The sequence below is a fragment of the Choloepus didactylus genome, chromosome 9 (genome assembly GCF_015220235.1).
Source record: "Choloepus didactylus isolate mChoDid1 chromosome 9, mChoDid1.pri, whole genome shotgun sequence".
Taxonomy (NCBI): Eukaryota; Metazoa; Chordata; class Mammalia; order Pilosa; family Megalonychidae; genus Choloepus; species Choloepus didactylus.
The window spans coordinates 6,597,996-6,609,329 of NC_051315.1; the positions used below are offsets into that span (position 1 = coordinate 6,597,996).

Consider the following 11,334-nt stretch of genomic DNA (forward strand, 5'->3'; position numbering starts at 1 on the left):
TCTCGGGCCACCAGATCTGCAGGACAGCTCAGTCAAAGCCATCTGTTGTGCTTACCCAGAGCACTGTTGTCCTAAAGACCGTGAGCAGACGTAAGAGGTGCCGTGCCTGCCATGTCCCCAGAAGGAACTCAGCTAATATTAGTCCCATGAAAGGAGGAGCAGAGCCCTTGGGGAGGGCTGCTTTGGCTTTGATGGCTGGCTTTGAAGGACGAGCAGGAATTCACAGTGAAGGAGCGAAGCACAATTTCGGGGCAGTGGCACGTGATGTTAGGGGTCAGCACATTCGGGATGCCCAGACTGTGAGTGGGGTGGGGAAGCAGAGAATGGGGCTTGGGCTGAGGCTGAGCTGGGATGAGGAGTCTTTCTGCCACTCAGTTCAGTTGCGCAAAGGAGAGGCACACAAAGAACGTTCTCATTCCAATTTTCATTTGGTGCACGGGCATTTACGTTGTTAATAACAATACTGACCTCACCCATGTTTTGAGCCCTGCAATGCAACAGGTTGTAATCAGATCATGGATTCCATTTTAAGGTCTGCGCTTACACTTTTCTCCCTAACCCCAAAGAAGGATGGGGACTTCTCCCAGTCCTGTCTGCACCCTCCTGGGGACAGGTGGGAAGGAGGGCAGAGTCACGGAATCCGGGATGGGTGTCCTTGGGGCAACCCCAGCCCAGCCCCCATGTCACCGCCCTGCGTCCAACGCCCCCCCCCACCATGAGTGTTTGCCCACAGGGGCCATTGGCAGGGAGGGGGGCAGCGTAGCACGGTGGGAAAGTGCCACTCTGCCTCTCACAATCTCTGTGTGCTGGAGAATTCCAGGGAGCCCCCAGAGGTTCCCAAGGGTTTGCCAAACACCCAAGCCCTGAGGCACTCAATTCCCATTCTGCTGTGCTGGGGGTGCAGGCCAGGAGTGGCCAGGGCACCTTCAGGCAGCAGGGAGCGCAGTTGGGCATTTACTGGGGGGTGGTGGTGGTGGGGAGTAGGGGCCTAGTAGGGGCTGGCAGGCCTCTACATGCCAAAAATTAGTGGCCACCCTGGGAAGGACTTCCCTTGTGGCAGACACAGCTCTGAGAAGAAACAGTGCCATCCCCATTTCCCCACTTTGTTAACTGTGGTGAGATTCATATAACTTAAAATTTACCATTCGTGGCGGATTGAATCACTTACCTCAATTTAGACATGTACTTATTCTCATTTGGCATTCCTGTGTGTGTGAACCCATTGTAAGCAGGTCCTCTTGAAGATGATGCTCTTTTTAGTTAAAATGTGGCCTAAATAAATTGGGGCTGAATCTCATTCCAGATTACAGGCACACCTCGTTTCATTGGGCTTTGCTGGACTGCACTTCAAATACTGTGCTTTTTACAAATGGAGGGTTTGTGGCAACCCTGAGCTGAGCAAGTCATCGGTGCCATTTTTCCCAACAGCATGTGCTCACTTCATGTCTCTGAGTCACAATTTAATTCAGGTATGCACATTATTTTTCTTTAGACATAATGCTATTGCACACTTGTTATAGTGTGGACATAACTTTAAATGTACTGGGAAACCAAAAAGTTCATGTGACTCACTTTATTGCCATACTGTGTTCATTGCAGGGGTCTAGAACCGAACCCACAATGCCTCCAAGCTATGCCTTATAACGAGAACCCAGAAGTCAGGGAAGAGGGAAAGGAGAGGGCTTCGCCATGTGATGGGAAGCAAAGATAAAAGCCAAGGAAACTCAAGGACTGCAGCAAACCAGCACCAGAAGTCTAGTCTTGGAGAGAAAGCACGTGCTGATGCCTTTCTTTTGGACTTCTTCAGCCAATAAACACTGGTTGTTTAAGGCAACCCATTGTGTGGTATTTGTCACAGCAGCTCTGGCCAACCAAGACACCACTTTAACCGTTTTTAAGTGCACAATTCCCTGGCATTAAGTACATTCACAATGGAGTGTTACCATCTCCACTATTTCCAGAACTTTTTCTTGAACCAAAACAGAAACTCCCTACTTGCTAAGCAAGAACTCTCCACACCCCCCTGCCCGAGCCCCTGGTTACCTCTCTTCTTCTGTTATCCTCATTTTGCAGGTGAGAAAACTGAGGCTTAGAAACATCAAGTCTTTGCCAAAGCTACTCAACTGGAAAGCAAAGAACAGGAGTCTTCTGGCCATCTCTGAAATTCACGCTCTTCACCTTACATTACCTGCTCTGGGAAAGTTCAAGAGTCTGTATAAATGTGCAGAGAAGAACTTGCCAGGGTCCCGGCTACCCAGGCAGCTCTTTTACAGGGGAGCCGGTCCCACTTCCCACCCTTGCGTGACCCGGGGAGGTCATTGCCCTGATCTGGTTTCCTGTCGTTGCACCTGGATCCTGGCTCTCCCACCCCTAGAGCCCTCTGCCCTCCTCACCCTTGGCATCTGACCCCCATGGACATCACATCGTCCCTCTGCAGACACCAGGATCTGCCACACCGAGGGATGGCCTGTCACACATCCCAGCACCGCTCCCCACTCCCCTTAGCAACTTCCCTCTCATTTCACTGCCACCCCCATCATCTCCGAGCAATCAGCTGCATCCCAGCTTCGATTTTATCCCCCCCTAGCCTGGACAAGCCTCAAATCTTTTTGTGGAACAAAGTGATAATATAAATGGGCCTTTCTCTCTCTAAACCCAACTCAGCAAAAAACTCAATAACCTCCCCACTACGTGGGACATGACTTCCAGGGGAGTGAATCCCTCAGGTGACATGGAATACAACTTCCAAGGAATGAGCCTGGCCCTGGCATCGAGGGATTGAAAATACCTTCTTGAACAGAAGGGGGAAAAGAAAGGTAACAAAATAAGGTTACAGTGACTAAGAGATTTCAAATAGAGTCGAGAGGCTATCCTGGTTGTTACTGCTATGCAAGCTCCAGCCAGATATCCCAAATGGCCACAGTACACCAAGCCCCAACCAACAGTATTCCCAAAACACCTAGGTCCCTGTCTGAGACTCTATAAAAGTTTCACTCGCTAACATTTATCTCTCAGAAACTTAAATCCACCAGAGTGTTCCTATGCCAGACAAGTCCTAAAACCCAGAGGCAACAGTCTCTTTAGGAACAACAGCCAGATGCAGTCCCCTTCCCTGTAATGTCGACACCCCTTTTTAAGATGAACAGGTTAGGGTGGTCACTGCCTAGACATCCCTGAAGATTGAGAAAGTGATTAAATGAGAGAAAGGGGTAGCAACAAACAAGATAGGATTCAACAAAGTTTATGAATACTGAACGTTTATATATATATATATATATATATATATATATATATATATATATTAGATGCTAGAGTATTAGAATAGTAGAAGGAAATAACTGAAACGGTGGATCTGTAGCCATAACACTCTTTGAAATATGCTCTATAGCTACTCGTTAAATTGTACTTTGAAAGTTATCACCTTTCCATATATATATTATATTTCACAATAAGGAAATAACTGAAACCATAGAAATGTAACCTATAACGTTCTTTGAAATTTGCTCTCTAACTGCTTGTTAAATCATACTTGGAAAATTATCACTGTCCTATGTATATGTCAAATTTTGCAACAAAAAAAATATTGAAAAAAGACCCACAAATGAAGTAAAAAATAGAGTACGATAATTGACATTGTCTGAACCCCCCTGCCGCATTGCTCTCTTGCGAATCCTGCACTTCTCTGTCCCGTACCTGACTCCTGCTCTAACCTTGCAAAGTTCCAACCCCGGAACCGAGCCTGAATGGGGATGGGTTGCTCCACCTCACAGTTCCATGACATGCACCTGCCCTCAGCCTCCAGAAATGCCTTCTGATCGCAACCCCTGTTTCAAAGCTCCATCCCGTCACCTTTCCCCTCACTCTACCAAGCACTGTGACCCAATGCTTCACCCAAATAAAGGGCAAAACTCACCGTCAGCTTCCAACTGTGGCCATGCCATGCCCTCGCCTAGATCTAAGAACTTCGAAGTGGCTGTCCCAGGGAAGGGGTCACCTGGTGGGCCCCATCACATTAGGGGTGAAGGGCAAGCTGCTGGGGGGCCTGAAGCCATGACACGAACACGCATTTCTCCACGGCCACTGAACCGGAGTGTAGGGGGATGAGTAAGAAAATGCTGAGGGGCGAGTGGGGAGGTGGAGCTGTGGAGAAGCTACTGGAACCCAGGGGGAGGCAGAAGCAGGCAAGACGCTGGGCCAAGGGGTGTGTGGGATATTCTGCCCAGATTCTCTCATCTTGGCCACACGAGGGCCTGTGCTGTGCATGGTAACACCCCGCCTCACAGATGAGAAGCCTGGGGTCCAACAGGGGGACCCTGGCCTGGGGGACACCAGCCAAAGCACTGCCCGAGGACGGGGCGTGAGCCTCCCTAGGGCAGAAAAGGCATCTGGGCGAGGGATGGAGAGGCTGCCGAGTGCCCGCTCCCCCAGATCCCAGTCCCCAATGTGGAAGCCATTCCCCTGGGGAGGACAAAGTCTGCACAGGCTGGTGGGGCAGGAAGGGTCCCTTTCGAGGAAGTCTGGGAGGACATCGATGGGCTCGCCCTGAGCTGTAACAACCTGAGTTCAGGACAGAGCCAGGCTGGACTGCAGAGAGGGTCACTGTGCACGGCCAGCCCTGGAGAGAGGGCCCCATCGGGGTACAAGTCAGAAATCAGAGACCAAGTCATCATCTCATCACAGCAGTCAGTGCTCATCAGGAATGTACTGGGCCAAGAGCTCTGTGAACAGTTTCCTTCAAATCACACAGTATCTCTACAAGATATATGTAACTATTGTCTGCACTCTTTCATATTTGGGGAAACTGAGGCTGGCAGAGTTAAGGAACTGGCCATACCTTAGGCAAGCTTCTGACCAGCAGGCCACCCAGCCAGGGTCCCCAGCAGGGCCCGACGGAGAGGGAGAGCAGCTACATCCCCCAGACCCCCACCTAGGTCATCTCAGGTACTTTTCCCAAAATGTTTCCCTCTTATAAAGGGTGAGAGAGAGGGCCTTTAGGTGGAACTATAAGAAAGTGTCCTTTTTATAGGTTAAGACAGTCAAATATTGAAAATTTCAGGTGGTCCAACTTAATATATGCGTATGTAATAAAAACAAGGCATGTTTTATAGCATAATGCCATTTTTATTTAAAAATATAGGAAGAGATGCACAGATACACACATATATATAAAGATATAGATACATTTTGGGGGTGATTATATTAAACTGTTAACAGTGGCTTGTTCTGGAAAGAGGGAGGAGACGTTTACATTTTGCTCCTTCCTATCATTTTGGCTTTTCCATAGTCATAGATGGCCTTTATTATTTAGTTTCATATCCACAGGGGTTGCCTGGAGTCCACAGAATCTCACCCAGCCACACCCCCACCCTCCCAAAGACCAGCCATCCACGAAGTGGGAAACCAGGTGTAGGAAGGCCTGACATTTAAGGGGCTGTGGAGCGGAGGAGCTGAGGCAGTGGCCGCCCGGCTAAAGGGGGCTGTCCAAGGGCCCAGCGTGACAGTGCATGCAGGGAGGGGGTCCTCACTTTTCTGAGCCCCCTCTCTGTGCCCTGATGCAGCCTTGGGCAGCTCAGCCCCACTCTATGACCAGCTCTGGAGGGCTGGAAGGAGTCAGCTCCACACGGGACCACCCAGCACATAGTTTGGTGGTCTTGAGGGGTCCTAGTCCCAGCGATCACCGCGTGACTGGCAGCCCAGGGTGGGTCCCTGGGAGATGCGCCCTGGCCCAGGGGCACAGACACTCTGGGTCAGCACCAGCCCAGGGGCATGGAGTTTGGCTACACCTGCTGCCCAAGTCCCCAAGGTGGGAGACCACACAGGGCTGGCCCCACCCCACCCCGAGGGTCAGCAATGGCTGGGAGGTCCCTGGGAAGGCCTCTCCTCTCGGCAGGGCCAAGCTTCCCCTCCAGAGGGCCAACACATGACCCATGCAACATCCCGGGGCCAGCACATGGGCCAATCTTATGCACACACCCCTATCCACACACCTGGCACACACACCTGGGTTCAGGTGTACAGCTCGCCTGTAGCTGCAGGGGAGGTGCCTGCCTCTTGGCCCTCAGCTCCCACCCACCTGGTTCAGGTGTCCCCAGGGTCTTCACCAGAGGAAACACCTGCTTCTTTCTGCCCCCAGAGAACCCTGTCCACTCCCTGGAAGGGAATTGAAACGGTTGGTCTACACCCATCCAGAGAAAAGCTTGGTCCACACCAGACCACGGTGCCATCAGCCTTCCCCAAGATACCTTGGAAGGTATAGCTCTGGAGAAACTCCCCTTCAGTTATAGACAAAGCCCTCAAGAAGCCGCCCTGAACTTACTGCTGTAGCCGGCTGCATTTCTACCCTTGGTCTCCCCTTCAGGAGACTCCAGCAGGGAAGCTGGGCTTCTCCTGAGGACCTGGGCTTCTTCTCACCTCAAGAAGTTATTATATTTTTCATAATTTTCCACTGCTCGTACTCTGCTTAGGCACTGACTGCTGAGAAGCTCAGAACACATTGAGGACTATGCCCAGCAAATGTACCAGAACTTTCTGGTGGGCATTTTGTTTCCTAACCTCTCCCAGCTGCATCATACTTTCACACCTAAATTTTCTTTCACTCCAGTTTCTCACTTATTTTATGTTTGATTCTGTTGTATGATACATGTCTTTGTCAGTTGCCTCACATCACTTCCTCTTTTGTTAGCTTTGAGAATAAAGCAGGCAATAGATTGATAGATAAACTGATAGACGTGCACATTGGTGACATTGTGTGGGGACATTGGTCTCTTCCACTGGGTGCAGTTTCTTTTCATCCTTACAGCACTAGCACCATCCCCATTATAGAGCATGGGCTCTGATGGCACCAGCTCATCCCAAGAATGGAGCAGGGGGTCAGACAGCACAAGCACAGTCCCCAGATTGAAGATGGGGCTCAGACCACACTAGCTCAGTCCCTAGATCCGAGATGGGGCTCAGACAGCACTAGCTCAGTCCCTAGATCAGAGATGGGGCTGAGAGAGCACTAGCTCAGTCCCTAGATCAGAGATGGGGCTCAGACAGCACTAGCTCAGTCAGTAGATCAGAGATGGGGCTGAGAGAGCACTAGCTCAGTCCCTAGATCAGAGATGGAGCTCAGGCAGCACAAGCTCAGGCCCTAGATCAGAGATGGGGCTCAGACAACATCAGCAGAGTCCCTAGATCAGAGGTGGGGCTCAGACAGCACTAGCACAGTCCCCAGATCAAGAGATGGGGCTCAGACAGTATTAGCAGAGTCCCTAGATCAGAGATGGGGCTCAGACAGCACTAGCAACACCCTTGGATCATGGATTGGGCTCAGACAGCACTAGCACGGTCTTTAGATCAGAGATGGGGCTCAGATAGCATTAGCACTGTCCCTAGATCAGGGATGAGGCTCAGACAGGCATTGCGCTAAGAGATCTTTCACAGTAGCTCTTTCATTTAATCTGTCCACAAAGCCTGGAAGGTGGCTGATGCGGCTCCATTTGGCAGAGGAAGAAGCTGAGGCTTAAGGTCCCAGCCTTGGAAAGAGGCTGAGTTGGAGTTTAATCCCAAGCTTGTTTGGCTCCAGTGTCTTTGTTCATTACACTTAACTTCTTTCTTCATCATGAGACATGCAAGCCCCTCTGGTGCTACACTCTCTGACCTGCTAGTCCTTAGCCCCACCTGTTTTTCTACCAACAGTCTCTTCAAAGCAATCTAGGCCTTTTTTACCAAGCACCTCACAATTCTTTCAGCCTCTACCCATTACCCACGTCCAAAGTAATTTCCAAATTTTTAGGTATTTGTCATAGCAGAACCCCACTGCTGAAATGAAAAACTGTTTTAGTTTCCCAGTTGCTAAAACAAATACCAGACAATGGGTTGGCTTAACAACAGGAATTTATCGGCTCATGGTTTCAGAGGCTGGAAGGCTTACTTCTCCCAGGGTCGATATCTCTGGTTGGTCAGCAAACTTGGGGGCTTCTTAGCTTTTCCATCACATAGCAATGCATGTGGTGGCATCTTCTCCTTTCTCTTCTGAGTTCTGTTGACTTCTGGCTTCTGGCTGCTCCCCAGGGCTTCTCTTTTTCATGTCCAATGCCCTTTGCTGATAAGGGATTAAGCCCTATTGGATTAAGGCCACCCTCACTCAGTTTGGGCCTCACCTTAACTAATAACATCTTCAAAGGTCCTATTTACAAATGGGTTCACATCCACAGGTACAGGGGTTGGGACCTGAGCATGCCTTTTTTGGGAGACACAATTCAGTCCCAACACCATCCATTTGCTGAGTGTCCATTCTCTGCCAAGCTCAGGACAGGTGCAGGGGACGGAGAAATACCTGAGCAGACCAGCCCAAGCCCTCCAGGAGCTTGTATGTCCAGTGGCCACTAGGTGAACTTTGGGCAAATTATTCTACCCTCCTTTGTGTCAACATCTTCTTTTGTAAAATGTGCAACAGCTTTTCCTCCCTGAGTGACTTGTTGTGTGGGTTGAGAGAACGTGGAAGCGGGAGCCTCCATCAGGCATGGAAAACATGAAGTTATGCAAATTCCAGCATGCACCTGGGAAATGTTTGCCCCTGCACCTTCCGCGTGTCCCTACTGAGGCTACAGCAGTGCCCAAGAGAGACAGTCTCTGCCCTCACAGACACAGGGGTCACCACCAGCACGGATATGGGGGTCTCCATCCCAGACACAGGTGGGAGTGGGCATCTCGGCCAGCAGAGACATCAGCGGTGGGGAGCTCCTCCTACACACATGTGGGGACCCTGCCTGCACACACAGGAATGGGGGTATCTGCCAGTACAGAGTTTGGGGTCTCTGCCCCCACAAGATACATGGGGGTGGGGACTCTGCTTGCACATGCCAGCAAGGGTGACTTCCTGCACAGACACACAGAGAGTAGGTCCTAAGACGTGGCCCCTGAGAATCAGGCAGCAGGGGCACCCCCGTGTCTGAGAAGATGGGGAGGGCTTCCTGCAGGAGAACAAAGCAATTCTTCCCAAGGAGCCGCTGGGGAGGTGTGCCAGTTTGATATATTATGTCCCCCCAAAAGCCATGTTCTTTAATGCAATCTTGTGGGGGGCAGAGTTATTAGTCTTTTGATTAGGGTGGAACCTTTTGATTGAGTGTCTCCACAGAGATGTGACTCACCCAACTGTGGGTGAGACTTTTGATTAAATTATTTCCATGGAGGTGTGGACCCAGCCCACTCAGAGTGGATCTTGATTGGTTCACTGGACTACTTAGGAGAACTCAAGAGCCAACACAGATGCTTTCTGTTGCTTGAAAATGCTTAGAGACTTTTGGAGGTGCTAGCCAAGAGTTTCCTCCAGAGAAGCTAAGAGAGGAGCCCCAGATGCTTAGATGCACAGGAGCTGAAGAAGCTAAGAGAAACAAGCCCAGAGACATTTTGGAGAAAGCCATTTTGAAACACAACCAGGGAACAAAGGACCAGCAGACTCCAGCCAAGTGCCTTCCCAGCTGACAGAGGTGTTCCGGAGGCCATCAGCCTTTCTTCAGTGAAGGTGTCCTCTTATGGATGCCTTAGTTTGAACACTTTTATGGCCACAGAACTGTAAGTTTGTAACCTAAAAACCCCCCTTTATAAAAGCCAATCCATTTCTGGTAGTTTGCATAACAGCAGCTCTAGCAAACGGGAACAGGAGGTGTCCTCCAAACCAAGACAGCCACATTCTGGGCTGTGGTCAGGCCGAAGACAGAGTTTGGGTTTCCTCAGACCTAAAATCCTGACCAGGGTTCAGGGGTTTCATGGGTTAGAACACAATTCCAGCCAGGAGATGGGAAGTGGAGCCCGCGGGGAAGCCTGGTCCCGGAGAGAAACCCCCTGGATTTAGGATCCGGCTCCAGCCCTGCCAGCTGTGTGACCTCAGTGGAGCCGCCCACCCCACCCTGTGACTCCAATTTCCTCCTCTGCCAAATGGGAACAGGAACGCCCTTGTGCTGACATCTCAAGAGTCCTTGGTGGGAGACGGGGCTCTGGGGGCTTTCAGAGATGACAGGCCAGTCAGATGAGCTCGGGCTTTGGAGTTGAACCCGGGTCCTGCTTTGGAGTCGAACCACGGGCTCATCCTTGGCTTCCTTGAGCATAAAATGGCAGCGAGAACCCCACAGGCCTGGGAGGACTCAGGCAGCTGGCATGGGAACGGTGCCCGGTCTCCTGGTAGCCAGGCTACCCTTGATCCCACGGCAAGACTCCCATCTTTGAGGGGAGGCTGCCGGGCCGGGCACCTGCTTCCGTCTGCCTGGGAGTCTCTCTCCCCACAGCCCCCCAGCCAGGCCAGCTTCTCCTCCCTCCTCCTCGGACCCCAGTGGTCCTGCAGGCCCCATGAAAGGAGCCCAGGGCTCCAGCTCTCTCCCATCCTGTTTCCGGGAGTCCTCTTACCTTCCCCAGGCCTGCGACTCCCGAGAAGGGGTCTCTGCCCTCTCCTCCTGGCTGGCAGGACGTGGGTACCTGGCGGGCCCACGGGGCACGGCGCTCCCTTACCTTGTCAGGTGGAGGTCTCGCTGGCTCCCTGCCCCTCTGCCCTTAGCACCCTAAAAGGGCAGGGGAAGGAGGCCCACAGCGGCTCCAGGCATGTCAGGGAGTGAGGGAGAGAGGGGGGAGTGATGGGCCCAGAGAGGAAGCAGCCAAGCCCTCTGGGCCGGGTAATTTATTACAGGACTTTGTCCTCAGGCTCCAGGCACATTCCTTCCCTCCCACCTGCCTTCTGCAGCCCCAGCCCAGGGAGCCCCACAGGCCTGATCTTTAACCCAGGGCCCTTCGGTGGGGAGGGGCTGCTCCCTTCCCTGGAGCCCTGGGGATCTGCTCTCTGTGTCCTGCTTCCAGCCACTAGTCAGAGCCCGTGGTGACAGTCAGCTGATCATGGTGGGGAGGCCCCGGCATCTTCCCAGGTGTCTGGGAGGCCCCAAGAAGTCCACAATGGGAGACTTGCTCCCAAGCATCTCACATTCTAATTGGGGGTGCAAGCACAGGAGATAACTGGGGCAGGCGGGGGGCCCTATAAGAGAGAGCTAAAGGCCATCAACGGGGGTCCTGGGAGCGGAAAGGAGTGGGCTGGAGCTTGAAAAGAAGGGGGTTTGGGCTCTGAGGCAAATACAGCCCCTCTCGAAAGGCAGGGCACCGGGGGTGATGTGGCCTGGGAGTAGCCAGGCTGGAGGGGACAGACAGGCCCTGCCAGTACACGGGAAGGAGGAGGGGTGACCCCCTGGTGCACAGTTTTGAAGGCAGGTGGAAAATGAGAGCATCAGAGACACCTGCTCAGCCCGCAGCCCTTTCCTCAGGGGAAGAGGGGCTTCGGGAATCCATCCGGTTGGCCAAACCAGAGCCAGT

The 11,334-nt window shown here is 52.0% G+C and overlaps 1 protein-coding gene across 2 annotated transcripts in view; it reads right to left on the minus strand.

The window, feature by feature from the left end:
- The window catches only part of MYO7B (myosin VIIB), a 90,261-nt gene extending 79,664 nt beyond the window's left edge, over nt 1-10,597 (minus strand). For both annotated transcript variants that reach the window (XR_005218707.1, XM_037848846.1), the window contains exon 1: nt 10,489-10,597. The gene's annotated coding sequence lies outside the window, so the exon portion shown is untranslated. The remainder of the gene's footprint in view (nt 1-10,488) is intronic.
- Between the last annotated feature and the right edge of the window lie 737 nt (nt 10,598-11,334).